This window comes from Drosophila arizonae, chromosome 5 (assembly GCF_054131065.1).
Source record: "Drosophila arizonae isolate 15081-1271.41 chromosome 5, UAZ_ARI_1.0, whole genome shotgun sequence".
Classification (NCBI taxonomy): domain Eukaryota; kingdom Metazoa; phylum Arthropoda; class Insecta; order Diptera; family Drosophilidae; genus Drosophila; species Drosophila arizonae.
Window position 1 is genome coordinate 9,516,267 of NC_142925.1, and position 20,252 is coordinate 9,536,518.

The window sequence follows — 20,252 nt, forward strand, 5'->3', positions numbered from 1 at the left end:
ATTTTATTTTATTATTACTTAGCAAAAACATTTCAAAAGCAAATAGAATATATAATTCAAAAGCTGGAATGATTAGCAGGAGGTTGGCTGCGATAAAATCATATGAATTTCATGGAAAATACATTAGGATTTGTTCACTAAAGCAGCAATACAATTGGGGCTGCTTTAGATTACTTTCAAAAGTACATTTACATTTGAGTTTTCCACAGAATCCAAAGCATAAATGAGTTTTATAATATTCCCATATATATCAATAAATTGACAATCATTTTTTCAAGCTGTCTTAAAATCAATTTAAATTGTCTGCTGGCATCTTAAATTTTAATCACTTCACAAAAGATTGCATTTGGCTTAGCTTCGAGCTTCGAGCATTAGCCGTCGGAATTTGGCACCTCAGCGTTGTTGATGGACAATAATCAATCAAATTTTGTATTGGGCCAAATTCCATTTAGCCAAACGGCGCGAGGGTCGACAGACCAGCGTGGCAGTGCAAATAAGGTGTTACGCTTAAGTGATTCGGTGAGCAAGTGCCGACCGATTTTATCTCTGCCAATTCGCATAACATTTGTGTAATTTGTAATTTCGTGGATCATCAATCAGCGCCTCGTCTGTCGGCCAGCTGTCGTAGCATTGATTTATCGATGAGAGCTGCCCAAATATGTGTATATACATCAATACATATATATACTTATATATGTGGGTAACTGGAAACCAAGCACTTATTCAATCTAATTAGAGGCATTTGCTGCCACGCCCCATTGCAGCGTGCACACGTTTTGCAGTTGAGGCCAGGCGAGCCATGAAAAATGCTGCCTTTATGGCGTCTTCCTGCATCCGGTTTCCGGCCAAAAGCCAAGTCGCTCCCTCCTTCTCTTCCCTCTCTCTCTCCTTATCTCTCTACTATATTTATCTTGCTCTGTGTTTTGGCTTTGTCGCTGGCAGCATAAATTACATCGGGACTAGTCTCTACGCTCTGGTCGCCTGCCAACTTTCGCCTTGTCCGGCGCATATTTAATTGTGCATTACGATTATTTTTACATAACTATAAAACTGATTTATGCAAACCGAGTTCTACATCTTCATTACAGATTTTCTCTACTTCCTTTTTTTTTATTAAAATTCCTTTCTAAAAAAATGCGTACATCAAAATAAGTATTTCAATTTCAGTTTTAGCAAAGCTAAATGAAGAGCTTTAAGCCCCCATTGATCAACTACACAAATACCCTAAAAAATTGACGTACTATATATATTGAGCTTATTTCATTTTTCTTATTTTTCATACATTTTCCAGAAATTTCGCATATTTTTAATAAATATTGTAATCAAATCAAATGCCTTGGCTTCTTCATGGCAAGGCCAATAAAAACAACTTTCGGCGGCATAAAAACAAATAAAAAATTATGCCTATTTTTTATCGCGCAAAAAATAAAAATAAAAATAAAAAATACTTGTGAAGAACTTTGTTAAATTTTATGAGGTTTCCTCCCATTGGGCATACCTTGAAACTAATTTGGTACAGGGCATAATGATTGTCTCTCTAGGTATTCCTTTCTTTCTGTTTTTTTTTTTCTTTTTTTTTTTATTTTTGCCCCAGACTTGAGGCTGCTGGCAACTTTTCCACATGAACAGAGTGAAAAGTTGAAATTGAGTTTTGTTAATGCAGAAACACACACACACACACAAGCATATATGTATACGCACACGCACACACACGCACACATGCTGGACGACAACACAAAACAGAAGAAGAAGCAGCAGCAGCAGCTCGTAAACCGAGCAAACGCCAAGACAGGCGCCAGGCAACATCTCCCAGTGGCAAAGTTTTTTGGCGCAGTCAACAACAACAAAAAGGAGCTGTGGGCCCTAGCCCAGGGATTTGAGCGGGCTTGAGGCGAATGAGAGGGGAAGGGGGGAGACTCGAGCGAGCAACAGAAAATGCCGCATGGCTGTTGACGACGCAAAATCCACAGGCGCAAAGCAAAGAGGTGCGACAGACAGGCATATACACTTTGAATAGAGCAGACACTAGAGGGCGAGCGAGAGAGAGAGTGTGTGTGAGCGAGACAGAGGGTGAGTGTAAGCGAGAGTGAGAGGCATTTAAAATTTTAATGTCTTTGCAATAAAATTATTTACTCAGCTCCGGTTCGTTGACTGCTGGCCAGCAGCTACCTCAACTTGGCAGCCTGCTACGGCTGCTTCTCCTGCTGCTGCTGCTGCTGCTGGCCAAGTTAAAAGCACTATGCACTATGAGCTTCAAAGCCAGAAATGCGGGCCAAAATGTGAGAATATGCTGCGACTGTTGCTGCTACTCCTGCTACGCTTTAATTAATATTAAATTACAAATTACAAATCAACTGCAGCTGTAGCAAAGACAGAAGAAAGAAAGCGATTCACAACACACACACATACACAGACACACACACACACAAAGAGAATTTATTTGTGGCAGCAACATTTGTGAATGCTTCATTCATTTCAGTTAGCAAAAAATTATTTTGTATCATTAAAATTTTAAGGGAATTTATGCGCCTTGCCTTGGCTCTATATCTCCCTGTTGCTTGCTCTGCCTCCGCCACGTCCATCGCCTGCCTTCGCCTCTCGGACACGTCAATTTCTATGCAAAGCTCGTTTGTTTGCCTTTTATTTTAGTTGTGCTTCCTTTCTTTCGTTATTCTTTTTTTGTACTTTTATTTTTATTTTCGCTCCCCTCAATGGAATGTAGGCAGCCTGGTCAGCTATAGCTACAGCTACAGCTCCAGCTACACAGCTCCAACTCCAACTCCAGCTCCAGCTCCAGCTCCCAATGCCAATGCCTGCTCGAGCTTCTCTTTTTGGATTTTATTTATTTATTTCCGGAAACGTGCTCTGGAGGATTTTCTAAGCATACTTGAGCGCCAGCAACAAACTCCCAATGGCGCAGCGCTTAGTTAGCATACACACAAATACACACATACACACACTCACACACATACGCACACGCACACTGAGCGAGCGAGACAGACAGCTTGAGAGTGAGGAAACGTAGCAACAATCAGCCGCGTCCGCTTTTCATGTAGTTCATTAAGTTTTTCGCGTGCTCATCCATTTGCCTGTTCAATGCGCGTGTTTTTGGCTCGTAAATACCCTGTATTTATACATGTATGTGGCATATTAACTGTTAGGTAAGCTAATCAGCCTTTAATTGTCTGCGATATTAAGTCGTGCTTTTAGTATTCCTGATGTTCTTTATGACCTGTCATACCCTGTAAAGCAGTAAATATGGCAATACTAAGACTAAATGGTAATTAAAATAAATAAATTAAATTAAAACAAATGTATATATTTATATGTTTATATTTATATAAAATAATTAAATTTATTTATCAAATAATTAGCTAACTTATTTTCTAAATTAGCTTCTTTATAAAGCTATCAAAAATTGTATTTAATTCAGCCCAAATTATCTTTAAAGACTTTGCTAGAAATTCAATTTAATTTGTAATCCAACGAATTTCTGTCAATATATCTAGAATATATTTGCGATCCTGCACAATCAGCTCTACAAATTCGTTTATTCCTTTTCTAAATTAATATAAAGCTCAGCGCTTAAGTCGTACAAATAGCAGTAGCAACAATTTCCATTTACTTGTCTCCTCCAAGCCAAAGAGTCCCTGTAGACCATGTTTATCACGCCTCCCGCCCCACGCCCTAAGCCCCACGCGCCGAACTTTCACCTCCGCCCACTAGTCGCTCCGCCCACTACTCGCTGTCCGGCTCCCTTCCTCTCCCCTTCCTCCACTGGCTCACCTCTTCGCCACGTTCTTTGCGTGTGTCCCAGGCGTCAATTGCCAGGCTGGTTTTCTATGCTCTTTGGCCCCTGGTCGAAATTCGTGAACATTGACCGAGCCGCCACCGCCGACGCCTAATGAAAAAACAATAAAAATTTTGCGCTTTTCTGCTTTCCCAAGTGGCTGTGAAATTTTGATGACTTTGTCAGCTAACCGGGAAAATGGCAAAAAAAAAAACAAAAAACAAAATAAATAAAGTGAAAGAAAGAAAAACTTATAGCCCAAATGGACACGCAGCTTTTTAATGCCTCTTATGCTTCTGCTTCTTCTTCTTCTTCTTCTACTTCATCTTCTGCTGCGCCCTCTTAAAAGATGCCTTCGATGCTGCTGTTGCTGCTGCTGCTGCTGCTCCTGCTGCTCTTGAGTTTAGTTTACAATAATTAAGCTCACAGCTCTTGAACAATGCCCATGAAATACTTGAAACACTTTAGAGATGTTTCTAATTATATGCTTTGAGCCCGTTATCACGAATTGCGCAATTAGGCATTTAGCTGCAGGCATTGTGAAGACAGTTATATAATGTGGTTAAAGTAATAAGGATTATAAGTTTTGATATTAGTATATAAGGTTATTATTGTATTGTTATTCTATATATAGATATCAATGTTAAACAAATATTGATTCACTTTTAACTCAATTCAACATCTTAAGAAGAGCGTGAGTTAACTCACAGTAGACACTGAGTTAAATCGAGCACGCATCCACACAAATTGATGCTGAACGTGATACAGTCAGACATATATGACAGTTCAACCGGAAAATATCAAAAAGCTTTAAAAATCATTTTCAAATCAAACAAGTTTTGTGAGAAGTCAGGTTACAGTCTATCAAATTTACTTTGATGGCAAAAGCTACCCAAACTGCATGACGAATTGCTGCGCCATCTATAAAATTCTCGAAAATTCTGTAATGTATCAGGTTGTAAGATTCTGAGGTCAGGGCAAAAGTCAAATCATATTTCTTAAGGGCAACACCTTACACTTGACTGGGAAAATATGCAAGCTATTTCTTTTTTTTTTTTTTTATCAAAATCATTATTTGGAATTGTCGCAGCAGACGTCACACTATATCAATTCCAATTAAAATCAAATACGAAAACTATTTAAATAAGCATTGCGCAAGAGTGCCTCATCAGCAAAATTTCTCTCGAATGCTCCGAATGTATAATTCATTCCAAAAGTCAACACATATATTAAGTCTAAATGAAATCAATTTAGAAAAAATAACCAGGAATTGTTAGAAAAACATTTGGGTCAGTAAATCAAATAAATATGTTAACGAACTGAATTGAATTTGGGCCAAAAAGTTTTCTGTCTTATATGTATGTTAGCTGCTGTGGCTGTGGCACTTCTTTAAAAGAGTTAAGAGTCGGTGGACATCAAACTTTTATTGCTGTAACTTGAAGCGTCAAAGTCAACATATAATATAGAAGAGTTAAGTTGGCTAACAAGCCCCGCTAACTGGGCCAAAAGAGGTCGCTTCAAGGAATTTTAATCAATAAAAAAATAGATTTTATTTTTATAAGATATAACAGCAAATTGTATATATGTATAATATTTGGGCATATATTCCCTTCACAAAGCGAAAATTTCCATTCAGAGATTTTAAATTCCCTGATTCCATTGAATTTCCAAAGAGCAAAAGCAAACTGTCGCTCAGCATTAATTATTGTTGCTTTCAACTGATGCCAAGTGAATGAATGAGTCGAATGAGTCCAAGTCTGAGAAGCTTTCGTACATGCTCAAATATTCTCTTGAAGGAGCCGAAAAATGGCTCAGCAAATATGCTCGAGCGAGCGCAATAAGTTATGCCCTATTAATATGCCCGCCTCTCTCTCTCTCACAGTGGCGACACAGCACGACTTAATTGAACAAACTTTTCGGACATTAGTTATTGATGATATAACTGTAATTATTAATGCGTCTTGGCCAAATACTTTAACTAGTTGGCAATTAAAGAAGTACTGAAAACTGATTGAGCACATTTATGGAATCTAGCTCTCTCTCTCTCTGTCTGCTGGTCAATCACTTTCTACATCTCTCCATCTCTCTCGCTCTCTCACTCTCTCTGTCAAGTTCACAGCTGCGAATTTCAGTTTAAAATTCAGTTGCTGCCTGAGCTTTGTTTATTTATTTGTTTGACTACTTTGTGGTTTCTATACGTACGTACGTACGTTTGTCTGTGTGTGTGTGTGGGTTTGTGTGAGAGAGGAAGAGGCAGAGTCTGAGTGCTGCTGTCCCTTTGCGACCACAAAGGTACCTCTTGCCTGGCTGCCTGCCTTCCTGGTTGACTGACTGGCCCGCCTACCTATCTGCCCAGCTGGCTCGCCCACTGCCACTGGATGTCCAAATTCCCACGTACTTATTTCGAAACTGACACGACGCATACTCAGAGGCGCAAATCTCATTTCCCTTGTGGCGCCATGCAGCCAGCAGCAGTCGAGCAGCCGGCAAAGCGCAAAAAAAAAAATAACGGGAAGGAAACCCCAGCACAAAAAGTAAAGCATACTCGCGTATAAACCATATATACTTATACACAGATTTTTTTTGGGGGTTTTTTACATCTTTTTCTTGCTTACTTTTTTTTGGCTTGTTTAATACCCTGTTGCCATAAAAGTACGCATTGCGGGGCATCATAAAGTTAAAGAGCCCACAAAGCATATATGTTCTTGATTCTGTGCTAACAGCCCCAAAAGTTTCTCTTGTTTTTTCTTTCTTATATATAATTCTCATTTGCTCAACATCATAAAGGGCGCAGCTCTTGGAGGTAAAATCTTGATATGTTTGTTTTTTCGTATGTCACATGCAAGGCAGATTGTGCTGGAATTTATTAATTATAAAACAGAAGCCATACAGTACATATTTTTATTTAAATTTATATTTTAAATTTATTTTTATATATTTTCATAACTGAAACTGGAGTCAAGTGTTTTTATTTACTATATTACTATACATATATTATATACATATTCTTCAATATATGCAAGCAAAGGGTATCTCCTAGCTCAACTCTTTTTGACATTCTCCTTGGACACACCTTTTTGGCACTAAATGCAAATGTTTTTATATATGTATGTATATCCTGCAAAATAGTGCAAACCAGAAGATTATGCAAATAGCATTTCAAAGTCGACAAATTTAGAGGGTATCTTTATTACTACTACCACCAATGTAGTAAGTAAGCAGAAAAAGTTTTGCAGCATTTGTAAAACAACTCGAATAAGTAGCTAATTAGCAATACTAAGAAAATAAATTGTAATGAAAATAAAAATTGAGCAGCCTTAAGCAAACATGAAGTAAGTTCAGTTTATATCAAGAACTAAACTGTGTATGTATAAGGCAATTATCGATTATTATAGGCTAGCTAATTAGTCCGACATTTACTTGAGCAAAAACAAAACTTTTCAAATATATTGATAAATATATAAGCAGTTAGTTAAGTGTGTATGCATTAAGCAGAAATGGAGCTAGATCTGGTTTTTCTTTTAAATAATTTCCAATAAAAAATATAACTGTAAATCAATAAATCAATAGCGAACTTTAAAACTAATTGATGAATTTGATTGCAAATCCATCATTTTACAGAGTATATATGCATTCAGAACTGTAAAATATCAATCTGCTTTTATTTAATCCAATTTAAAGAGAAAATTGAGCAGCAACTCGAATAAACTCTTAGCAAACCACTCAGTTTACAGGGTATTCAAGAATGAAAGCAATAGCTGGTGTGCATACTTCTTCTAGAAGCCAATTAATAGGATATCTCTTAGTCGTAGTTTAGCTATTTATGACGTTTTTGGCACTTTTTTTCTTTTCTGGTGGTGTTAACCCAATTTAATGGTCGCTGCTGCTGCTGCTGCTGCTGCTTACGTCACATTTTCGCACCTCGCAAGCTGCTTTCTGTGTCACACACACAGAGATGAAGAGACACACACACACACACACAGACACACTGACAGCTAGAGAGCATAACAAAACAGTGGCACAGTAAAATACGCCAGGGACAGCATAAAGAGCAACAGCAACAACAACAACAACAATAATGTATATAAAGGCAAAATATGAAAACGGTAACAAAATTACATACATCAAAGGTGTTTTTTTTTATGAATATGCGAGTGGACAACTTCCGATGTTGTTGTTGTTGTTGCTGCTGCTGTTGTTGTTGTTGTTACTGTTGCTGACCAATGGGCCATGTAATTTTTTGGCAAGCAGCCTCATAACAGAGGCGAACGACCCTTTTCGGACCTGACCCCGCATAAAAAAATGTTTTGGCAACGCAGTTGTTGGCCAGAAAGGAGTGAGGGAGAGATCTGCTTCGTTTTTTTTTTTTTTTTTCGGCTCTCGGCTCAACCAGTCTGAGGGGGGTTTATGAAATATGCGCACATTTTGTATGTGCGATTGCTTTTCCGTGTTGCCTTCAATTTCGAGCACCCAATCTCCATGGGCCCCTGCCAGCTGCAGCCTCTTGACTGTTTCACGCACCACCAAGCCAAGCAGCTTTTGCATGTGTGGCAGCTACACACACATACGCATACGCACACACACAGACACGTATATGAGTTTTATGATGAATATGCGGGCCGCCGTTGGTCAAATAAACTCGGCCAAAATATGCGGGCAGCAGGTTGCGTAGTTTAAAGTGACACACACGCACGCACACACACACAGTCACACACACAGGCACACACACACGCCAGCACGCAGATTGACATCATTAGTCGGGGGTCAGCTGTTATAGGGTAGGCGCGTCGCTGGCACTAAATCATGTCCATACACAAAATGTATGAAAAGAATGCAAGACTCATATATAAACACACACACACACGTGTGTATACACACACACATTCAGTAAATGAATGGCACACGTGGGAAAAAGTTTACAGCCTCACACAAAAAAAGAGTAGAAAAAAAGTTTTGATTTATGTAAATAGCTTTAAAAAAAACACAAGAAAAGAAACGAAAAAGTAAAGTGTTTTATGCAATATGATATCGCAAAAGCCAAGCGTAGCGCAGCTTTAACTTTTATATATGTACATGTATATAATACACATAGACCGATAACTGCTGAATTGATGTTGTTAATGCCAGGGCTACGTCTGGCCAAATTCTTTTGCATTTGCTTCACTCAATCTTTTGTCCTTAGCTCGGCTCCTGCTTCGTTTCGGCATTGTTTGCATTGGGTTATTGATAGCACTTCAATCAGCAGAAATAATAAATAAATGAGCCTAACGTCATGGCTCAATGGCAGGCAGAGGCACCCAAGGACCAGCCTGAATGTCCTGCACACACACACACACACACCAGCACTGGCACTCTTTTTCACATTTCTCTTTGACAATTCACTTTTGTATTGCATGAAATAACTTTGGACAGTCTACGACTATGCAGCAGCAGCAGCAGCAGAATCATCCTCTATATATATATATATATAAGTGTGTGTGTGTGTTTGTGTTTCGGCATTATGATATTTGTATGAGTGTGTGTGAGGCTTGGATAGAGCATGCTTCAAATGGCATCATTGTAGAGGCAAGCATACATATATGTAACTATCATTCAATGCTAAAAACTGTGTTGGCCAGAGGTAATGGAATATATTTGCCAATATTAAGTATACGACCAGTCGACATTTTGCAATTTTTGTTGGCAATATACTTTCCTACATAAATGACATGAAGAGTAAGCATATGCCAGCTTTACAGGTTTACATATCAATAAAAAAAATAGTAAAGGGGATAGCTAGATTAGACTATCGATCGAAATCTAGTTTGCTTTTGAAAAGTCTTTGACAAATTTTTCTGTAACTGAAATCATCATAGAAGAAAGCAATTCCACAAAACAACAACTTTATCAACACTTAAAGTTGGGTTCTGCACATACTTAATATTAATATATAGTAAATAATTAATATACTTAATGGAATTATTTAACATCATTAAATAATATACGACTTGTTATCAATACTAAAATTTTTGTTGTTTAAAATATTAAGCATACAACAAAAGAAATTTAAATTAATTAAACAAAGAAGTCTCATTACATGGATATTTTAAACAATACACATTTTAGTATTGATATGTATATTATTTAATAATAAACTGAAATCTTTGAACGTAAAAAAATATATTTAAAATACAAATATTTAGCTTTCATGACTTTTGACAAATGAAAAAACAGTTTACAAATATTTAACCATATAAAAATCTTTTATTTGCATAACTTTTAACCAGTAAAAAAAACTTGTTTCATTTCATTAATATAAATATCGAATGAATACACAAACTAGCTTTCAATTCAGCCAGCTTTATGCACCTGCCTGCACCTCTTTGAACATCAGCTCTCACAATAGCTTGAGCTGCTTTTTGTTGTAAGCGTATTTAAAGTTCATTGAATGCCTGTTCCACTTGTACTTGGCTGGCATCGCCTTCATTTGTTTGTGCATGTTGTGCGTGACGTATACGCAACGTGTGCCATATTTTTACATGTCCGCCGGGCAACAGCAGCGACAGCAGCAGCAGCGACAGCAGCAGCTTGGACGCTGCAGCTGACAGGAAGTCAGAGTGCCGATGACTATGGCCCCGTTCCAGTGCCCAGAGTCGAGGGCTGCCGGGGCTATCAAGCATATATCAGTGGGTTTATTTAGCGCAGCACGCAGCAGGCGCCACGCAGCTGCCAAGTCGTCATACTCAGAATGAAGCCCAAGCCACGCTCTCTCCCTCTCACTCACTCACTCACACGCTCGCTTGCTCTGCTTCGCTTACAAAGGGCATATATAAACAGTTGGTTTTTTTCTCTTCCCCATTTTTTTTTTTTTTTTTGTCTTTTTGTTGCCCGGACATAAACATTTGCCTTGTCGATTGTTGTTCATATTGTCGCTGCTGCTGCTGCTGCTCCCGTTGTTGTTGTTGTTGTTGCCCTTGTCACAGATGCGGGCTTACAAGTTTCTTATTGCACTGCACACACACACACACACACACACACACGCTCACACTTGAATACACATCACGCAAATTAACATTTTGCACACACACACACACACACACGGACAGACACACGCACGCACGCTCGTTCGTGCAATTGCATTAACATTACGCATACGCCCCATTGGCCCATCTCTTTGCAACTGCTGTCATTAAGTAATCTGCTTCAGTTGCTGCTGCTGTTGCTGTTGTGACCGCTGCTGCTGCGGTTGCTGCCACCTGTGAAATGCATTAATCAACATCTCTTGCAATTTACTCGCTGCATAAAAAAATATTTTATATTTTTTATATTACTCTTTACTCGTCTCCTATATTGACGCACATTTCTGCTTATATAAAATTTAAATAAATACATTATTTATTAATGCGGTTTTCGCATATTTATGCACTTGAGCTACGCTTTAGTCATGGCTTTAACACTTTTGCATATCATTTTAATAACAAGCACGCAGCTGCCAAAAAAAAAAAAAAAGAAGAAAAATATTCGACATTTTATAGCTGCCAAAAGAAGAGTCTGTCTATATATGTATGTATATATATACAAATATATTTGTGCGCCGTCTGTTCTTTTTAAATATGAATTTTTAGACATGTGTATTGACTTGGCTTGCACAAGTTGTGGCACCCAAGCTATCTGGCTGGCTATCTGGCTGGCTTTTTAGAAAATGTTTATGACACTTTGGCCGTTTGGCATTTTCATGCAAATATATGAATTACAAAACGCATTTCAACTGACAGCCAAGCCCAAAAAGATGGGCGTGACGAGCCAAGAGGATGAGTGGTTGAGAGCATGAGGTGAGCAGGTGGGCGGCAGGTCAAGTTTGCTTTTGGGCTGCCAATCACAGCGGTATCAGAGCATAGCCAGCTAGTACTATATAATATATAGAAAAAATATATATATTTTTATATAATACACATATATATATATATATATACAATTATATAGGTATGTGTGTGTGTGTGTGCGTGTGCTTGGCCACATTAGGTGGCGCCTTTTATGCGCTGCGTCGCATTGCACATAAAACATTTTTATTGCTCATTTAGATATTTATGCGCTGTTTTATTATAATGAAAATTGTGCGTATGCGTGCGGTTTTTATTGTGATTGCACTGGACCACCAACAACAACACCGCCACCAGCAAAAAGAACGCCAGCTGTGTGCGAGAGAGAGAGAGAGAGAGAGAGAGAAAGGTAGAGAGAGAAAGCAGACTATAAAGAGAGTGAGCGATTCTTATACTACTTGTCTGTCATTTGTTTGCTGCTTATCTGCATCTGAAGCGTGACCAACTTTTAAGCGCACGTGTTTTGATTGCTTTCGCTGTCAAAGTTCAATTTTACGCAGCTTTACGCTTTTGCTTTTGCATTTTATGGCACAACAAAAGACACACCAAATACAGTCTAACACACACACACAGACACACGCACAATAACACACATATACACACAAATGCCAAATGGGCCATTTGAAATTTCGAATGTGGCGCGTTAAGTGCCCGCAAAAGTAGGCAACGCTTTTTTACGACGCCATTCTGCGGTTGTTTAATTATAATCGCCATCAAGAGACAGATATAGAGATAGAGAGAGAGAGAGAGAGCGATACCCCCACACACACACACACACACACACACACACATTTATTTATGTGCTTGATATCTAAATAAAGTTATACATTAGCCCAAAAATTGCTGTACAAATGCAATTGCGCTAATGCAAATGCAAATGCAAATGCAAATGCAAATGCAAATGCAAATGTGAATGTGAATGTGAATGCAGCTGTAGTTAAATAGTCGACTCAGCTCATTTTATATGCACAGCAAATTACCAGCGATTCATCAGCAGCTGTTCAGCTGTATCTGTGTGTGTGTTCGTGTGCATTTTCTGTTTGCATACAATTCAATTATGAGCTTTGGTTTTCTGTTTAGCTAAAATGCATTTAATACACTAATTATTAAACAAACATCAAAATCGCTGGTTCAATATGCCGACAGCAACAGCAACAGCAACAACAACAGCTACAATAATAATAATAATAACAGTAACAACAACAGCAAGAACAGCATCAATAACAAACCGAACCGCAACAATAACAATTACAAAGCAATTAAAAACATATTTATATATTGTCTCTGCCATTAAAAAGCTCACGCTCACACACACAAGCACACGCACAAGCATACACACACACGCATACACACACGCATAAAGTGCTATACAAACATGTTAAACGATAATGCACGTAAATATATATTTATACATATATACACATTTATCCATATATATAGTATATATATATATGTATATATTAATATAAATTTATTTCATATATGCAGCAAGTACACATGTTATATCTCAGCTTTTGCCCATGTGGCTTATAAATGCGCTGGCAAACATTATGCGGCTTCAACAGCGTCTGCCATTGATTGACGGCAAATTGGCAATAACTCACACACACACACATACTGAGAGTTGCCCTACAATATATACACACACACACACACACATACACACACTCAGGCAAAGTACACACAAGTAATTTTGCGTTAAATTACATTTTTACACGCTGCCGGATTCACATAATTTACATGAAGTTCATCAGCGGTATATTAAACTAGTTCATTTGCAGCAGCTCCGTGAGCTACTTATCTCTCAAGTAAAATTCGCATAACAGGTTTCTCCTACAATTAACATTATATATTTAATTGCATTTGGCTTGGCAATTGAGCGTGAATATGAAGATAAATATGGAACTAGTTTAATTGAGCGAAGTACATTAATTTATTTATATTATTATTAACTGTTGAATTATGTAACTGGTTTATTAGCTTTTAAAATAAAGTTAAACGTGCTTATAATTAAGGCAGCCTTAGAATTAGAATGAATCTAGTTCATTGTATAACGTAGGAAAATAAAGGCCGTTTGTAATAGACTTTGAATAGACTTAGGAATATGGATCTAGTTCATTTTAAATGAAAGATTGTCGATATATACCGCCACTTCATTAGTCTGGGCAATCAAGTTATAGCTGCTTTTATTTCAGATCATTTGGGATTTCTTAAATTTATGCTATGTAAAAGGAACTAGTTCATATACAAAAGGAATGAAAATGCTCTTGCTTTTAATTTAATATGAATTATGAAACTAGTTCATTGTCATCAAGTCAAAAAACTATAGCTTAGATTGATGAACAATGAACTAGTTCTGGAATCTCTTTTATTAAACTTCAGTTATGCGTATAGAACTAGTTCAATTGCAAATTAAGAACTACATTTCCATTTGTGAACGCATTAACTTTAGTTTGATTTTACTTGGAACTAGTTCCAGTTCCAAAGAACTAATTTATTCAAAAAGCAAGTAAATTGAGCTGGTTTGCAGGCACACCAAGTATGCTAGCAAACCAGCTATCAATTTGCGTACAACTTCAGTCATTTTTCAGCTTATTCATTTAGAAAACATTTGATTTAATTTAAGTTAGACTTAATTTTGGGCAAACATTTGCATAGCAAAGGAGTCAGGCATGTGTGCTAATTGAGTCTTGTGCAGCTGCATTCATTTTCAATATAAGCCACCTAGAGAGAGTCTATGGCAATTACAGCAATTGCAAAATCGCATCAGCAACTGTCTGTGGTGTAGCTGCATCAGCATTAGCATCTGCAGCAGCAGCAACAGCAACAGCAGCAGCAACAGCAGCAGCAGCAGCACCTGCATCAGCAGCAACATCTTAATCAAACGGAATGCTTCGACATTTAATTGCGTTGCTTTGCAAGTGTCTCTTTGGCAATGTTGCAGCATTTTACACCTGTTACATGCTGCACATAGCTCAGGCAATGCCACAATTTTCCTGCGTCATCAACTCACTGAGCTCCCTGTGCATGTGTATGTATGGGTGTCTGTGTGCCTAAGTGTGTCGCTGCGCGCCTATTAAATGCCAATTGCAGCTACGCACATACAGAGCTTGCAAAGATAATGGGCCAGCATAGTGAGAAGGGTTGACGAGGGGCTAGCGGGGCTAGCGGGGAGGCTGCATATGGCGACAGCAATTGAGGGCTATGCAAATTTCTCGCATGCCAACGCCTGGCATTAGTCTCCCTCTTTTTCTGCTCTCTTCTCCTCTCTCTTTCTCTCGCTCGCTCTGGCTCTTCCCACTCTATCTGCTGTCTGTCTGCTGCTCTATTAGACGGATTCAGTTCAGTTGGCTCGGCCAGTTGACATGGTCGGCTCACTGCTAATGCGGCCACTGGGCAGCTGAGCCAATGCTCCAGCTCACTCACTCAGTCCCACCCTCTCTCTCTCTCTCTATCAGCCTCTCTCGCTCTGTTGTTGTTCGTGTTATAGCTGTGTTGATTTTGCCCTTTGGCTGACACAGAACGCTGTTGACTTTGCATATTAAAACAAAATGAATGCAGAGAAACAAAAACAACAACAACAACAACAATGGCAACAACAATAACAACAATAGCAATGACGACAAGTCCAAACGACCTTTGCTCAAGTGCTGCCAGGCTTTACTGTACTTGTATGGCTACTTTTTAATTTCTAATTTCAACACAACACCAAGTAGCCGCCGCCCGGCTCCGCCTCCTCCCGCTCGCCATCGACTCAGGCCCAGTTGCCTTTAGCTTAACTTTAATTAATTATATACGCTTTGTTTGGCAAATTAAAAACTGTTGACTTTGGCAAAAATTGCGGCACAGTCAACGGGTTGAAATGTGGCAACAACGTGACAATGTCGCAATCTGCCAGCAACGTGGCAAAAATATGCCAAAAAGAAAAAAAAAACGAAAAGCGAAAAAACCGAAACGTGGCAGCATTCGTCTTTGCTTTTATTTGCGCACACAATTCTGATGCTTTCAATTAGCGGCACAGCAAACAGAGCTCAGTAGTGAAACGTACAGTAAACGCTCGCTAATGACGCGCGCCTCACAAATGGCAACTAGATTTTGAAGCTGAAGAAGGTCAGCAGGTGCAGGAGGAGGAGATGGGACAGCTACAATTAAAGCTTAGCTGGCAATTTCATAAATTTGTTTTTATATTATACAATTATACATACTTAAAAATGTATATACAAATATATATATAAAATATATACAAAAATATATACGAAAATATATATAAAAATATTTTCAAAAAATAGTTTTTATATTTTAATTATTATTTATTTACAAAACTAAAAATATTTCCCTGTTTTCACTACTTTCTATTTAAAATAAAATGAAATGACTATTATTATGAGAAAATTTCCATTTATTCTATCGAAATTTCGCAAAAGTAATTTTAAAAAAATCTTTATTTTTACTAATTGGAATATAAAATCTATTTGAATGACTAGAATTCAATATTCAGTTTCACTTTTATTTTGATGAACAGTGCTGTATATACGTAAGGAATAGAACTCGTCTACTTCAGTATATAATATATCTTCTTCTCTTCTTTATATATATAGCTATAATTGACAGCTATGACATCCAAGTTGCAGACGTTTAAGGGCACGCTGTCAATCTTAAAGCTGTTTGGCATTTTCTTTGTAAGCAGCTTAATGGAAAAACTGCCAAAAAATTGTGAAAATGTGGCAAGTTTGTCAAAGACTACGTGAATTAACGGCAAAGGCGGAGAAGAGAGAAGGAGAAAATAGCATCAATAGAATGGTGTTATAGTTGTTTCCATTGATTGACACGCAATGCGAACACGTTGCCCAAATGTGGCCAAATTGTGTAGGACAGTGTACCCAATGGGCGACAGACAGAAGGACAGACAGGCGGACGGACAGACAGACAGACCGACCGACAGTTGCCACACTGTCTGCCAGTGACATGCTAATTGGAGCACGTAGCGGACAGTGGGGACAACCCAGAGCCCCAACGCAAGGTACGTAAAATGAAGAAATGCACTTAATTGGACCGAACGAAGTGCGTTAGTTTCTGCTGGCTGACAGTCGTGAATGCCATACGATTAATTAGTGAAGAGCAGACAGAGACAGGGAGAGTCAGTTAGATAGAGAAAGAGCATGGCAAATCTAAACTATGCGCGATTTGTTTGCCATTAGGAATGCATAGATGCACGCTCCAATCATATGCTATTACAAATGCAATTAAATTCTAAACTACATTTCACATTCAATTCAGATTCGATTTGGATTAGACAAAAACTTCCAAAAAAAAAAAAAAAAGGAAATGAAAATTCGTATTTGACTATTTTGGCATAAAGTTAAATGAAAGTTGATCAGCTACAACTGTTTCATGGAATTACGGAATGTATGTAAAGTACGGAATGTATGCACTGAAATTATGAAAGCTGCCCTAATATGACTTCAAATCTAGTTTAAACACAAAAATTTATATTTTTCGTATGTGAATTTCTAGTGAAATAGATTATTTATTTTTTATAATTAGAAAATCATTCATAACTTAATTCTATAAACAGCTTGTAATGAATGGAAGATGATTACGAATTTGATATTAATTCCGAAAATAGTTTAATATTACTCTTATAAATTAATATAACTTAAGCATCCACTGTCTTATCAATTAATTTTGTTTCTTATCAATATACCTATTATTATCTATATAATTATTGCAATCATCATCTGTGTCACATTTTGATTATTATTATCGTTAAGAATGTCTTCTATTCATTATTAATTTCTTATAATTTTTATTCATTTATCATCAGTTTTTCAATCTTCCATTTAATTCAAATTTAATTCTTAATAATTTCACATTAACTTCAGCTTTTGGTTCAATTAACTTCCGTCCAACAGATTTACTTTGAATTCTTCCAAGAAGTTTGCCATTTGTAGCTCATCAAAAATTAACTAGAGCATCCTCTTATTTATTTCTTTTCCCTCTCTGCTTCTTGTCTACTCCTTTAAGCCAGCTGGCGTGTTTCTAGGAAGTTTTACGTAACGTAAGGGCGCTTAGCCCCAACATCTAACGTTTGACACATTAAGCGGCCGCCTTTTGGCAGAGTCACAGCAAATTAACATTTTCTGTTGTCATTCTCTGACTGTCTAAGCCGCTTACGTGATATGCATAAGTTGGGCCAGCCAGTGGTAGCCCCAGTCAGCGTCAGCAGCGCCCGCAGCTCCACAGACTATCCTCCACGCTCTCTCTCTCTCTCTCTCTCTCTCTCGACTATCCGCGCTCATTTGGCTGGCTCCACCTAATTAGCGTCGGAATTGGCAAAGTTCTTAAGCTGCAGTTAAAAGGCATAAAACTCATGCGCGCCGTTTGGCGATATGTTAAATTCATAATTTCAATTTGAAATTGTTATTATAGCCAGTTTTGTCTTAGTTGGTCTAGCTGAGTTACCTCCCTATCTCTCCCCCCCCCCCTGCCCCTTGCACACGCCTCATTATTATTGACAGTTGCCGCCGTCAGAGATTTTTCGTTGTTGTTGTTGTTGTTGTGGCTGCTGCTGTTGTTGCTGCTGCTGCTGCTGTTATGGCTCTCATTTTAGTCTCATAAATATGCAAATTAATCATTTGCGGAAATTTGCATACTTAATAAGTTGCTTTAATTAAATGTTCACGCACGCATGCCACACAATCTTTCCCCTAGGAATCCTTTAGCCCGCGAATCCTTTTTCGGCCCAAATGCCATTTTAAAGCGCCAACTTGTTAATTGCGCGAAATCCCCAACTCTGAACCCACTCGAAAAAAGAGAAGCTCGGAAAATAATAAATGAAAAACAAATGTAAAAATATGTTAATAAATAAATAAAGAGAAATACGAAGCAAAAAGAAAACTCTATTTCAATGGAAAATATCTACTCAAATTTGTAGCCAGCGCCGGATTGGCCAACTGTTTGCCTCGTAATATTTAGGGACACAGTCACGTACCAAATAGCCGCAGAGCCCCAAAAACAAAACAGAGAACGAAAGAAACAAAATAAAAATCAACAATATGAATAAAGACAAGTAATTCAGCAACGATTGAGAGCAACGCTGTGAGAGATACCCAGCATCAGTGTGACTCTTGGTCAATCGAGGAGAAAATTAATGATAAGACTTTGGCATCAATCAAGGAGAGACTGAATACAGAGAAAATATCACTATCTAACAAAAGTTTTTATTACAGCTATAACTCCACAAGAGATCAGCTAAAAAGTGTAGACGAAGAAGGTGTAGAAAATATATGTAGCATACTTAATGGGATATGGAATAAGCCAGATAAGTTAGTAATACCAGCTAGTAATACCTAGTAATGGATCAAATGAAATGGTAGTTTTTCCATTGGAAATTGAAAGGAAGCTCATTTTAAAATACAATTTAAACGCTTTCTGCGCCCGTTCATCAGTATGCTCCACGTCACAATTTATAGGGTATACAAACAGTTCTTATCTGCATAATGCTAGCAACTTTTATTATTTTTGGTTCTCTGCTTCTTATTTTGTATGTGTACAACATCTTTTTTTTTCAAAATGAACAGCATCTGAAAAAGCCAAAATAAGAATCTACAAAGAAGTATATATCTTTTATATATATACACATATACATTCTTATATATATATATGCAAACGGCGAGGCGCAGCCGACATAAATTAACATTTTTATGCGCCGCTGCAATGAACGAAAAGGACGCCACGCAGCAACAGCAGCAGCAGCAGCGCCAGGAGACGAGCAGCAGACGGACGAGCAGGAGATGGAGGAGCAACAGAATCACAGTCAAAGCATAAGCTTCAAAATGGGCGCTTCTCTTCTCTAAGGTCCCGCATTATTTACGATGGGGGCTGACACTGCCAAAACAGGGCGTGAAGATGAGTGGGGTATGTGTATGTGTGGCCGTTGTTGTATGTGTGTGTATCGCTGCGTAACCATTCACATTTCTTCATTACATTTCATTTTATTTCAGTTCACAACATTGCGAGAGCCACGTTTATTTATTTGCCATTCGGCAGCGCCTTTGCCCTTTGCCTGGCTGGCAAATAATTTTAATTGGTTTTGCCCCGCCCCCTCCCTTCCCTCCGTTCCTGTCCTCGCGCCCGCACACGCTTCGATTCGAAGGAAATGATGGTGAAGTGATTTCAACTGCAATGCGCGACTTTATATGTATGTGTGCACGTGTGTGTGTGTGTGTGTATGTACTCATCTATGTAGATATTTATTTGCACATCTCTTGTCATGTTTGTAGATCTTATTATAAAAGTTGTAGTTCTTCAGTTCAACAGTTGTGCGGGTATGTGTGTATGTGTGTGTGTGCGCGCTCTTGGCAACCGCAATTGGAAAATCAATTTGCTTCATAATTTCCATAAATGCGTGAGTGCCTGAGTGTGTGTGTGTGTGTGTGTGTGTGTGTGTGTGTGTGTGTGTGTGTGTGTGTGTGTGTGTGTGTGTGTGTGTGTGTGTGTGTGTGTGTGTGTGTGTATGTGAATATTTACATATTGCATGGCTTTTGACTAGTTCATTTGCACACTGATAATAAACTTGAGCGCAAAAACATTTATATATAGAA

The 20,252-nt window shown here is 38.1% G+C and overlaps 1 protein-coding gene across 12 annotated transcripts in view; it reads right to left on the minus strand.

Annotated features, from left to right (window-relative positions):
* Nucleotides 1-20,252, minus strand: part of LOC108616304 (uncharacterized) — a 96,477-nt gene that overhangs the window by 72,854 nt on the left and 3,371 nt on the right. The gene's annotated exons all lie outside the window — the stretch shown is intronic.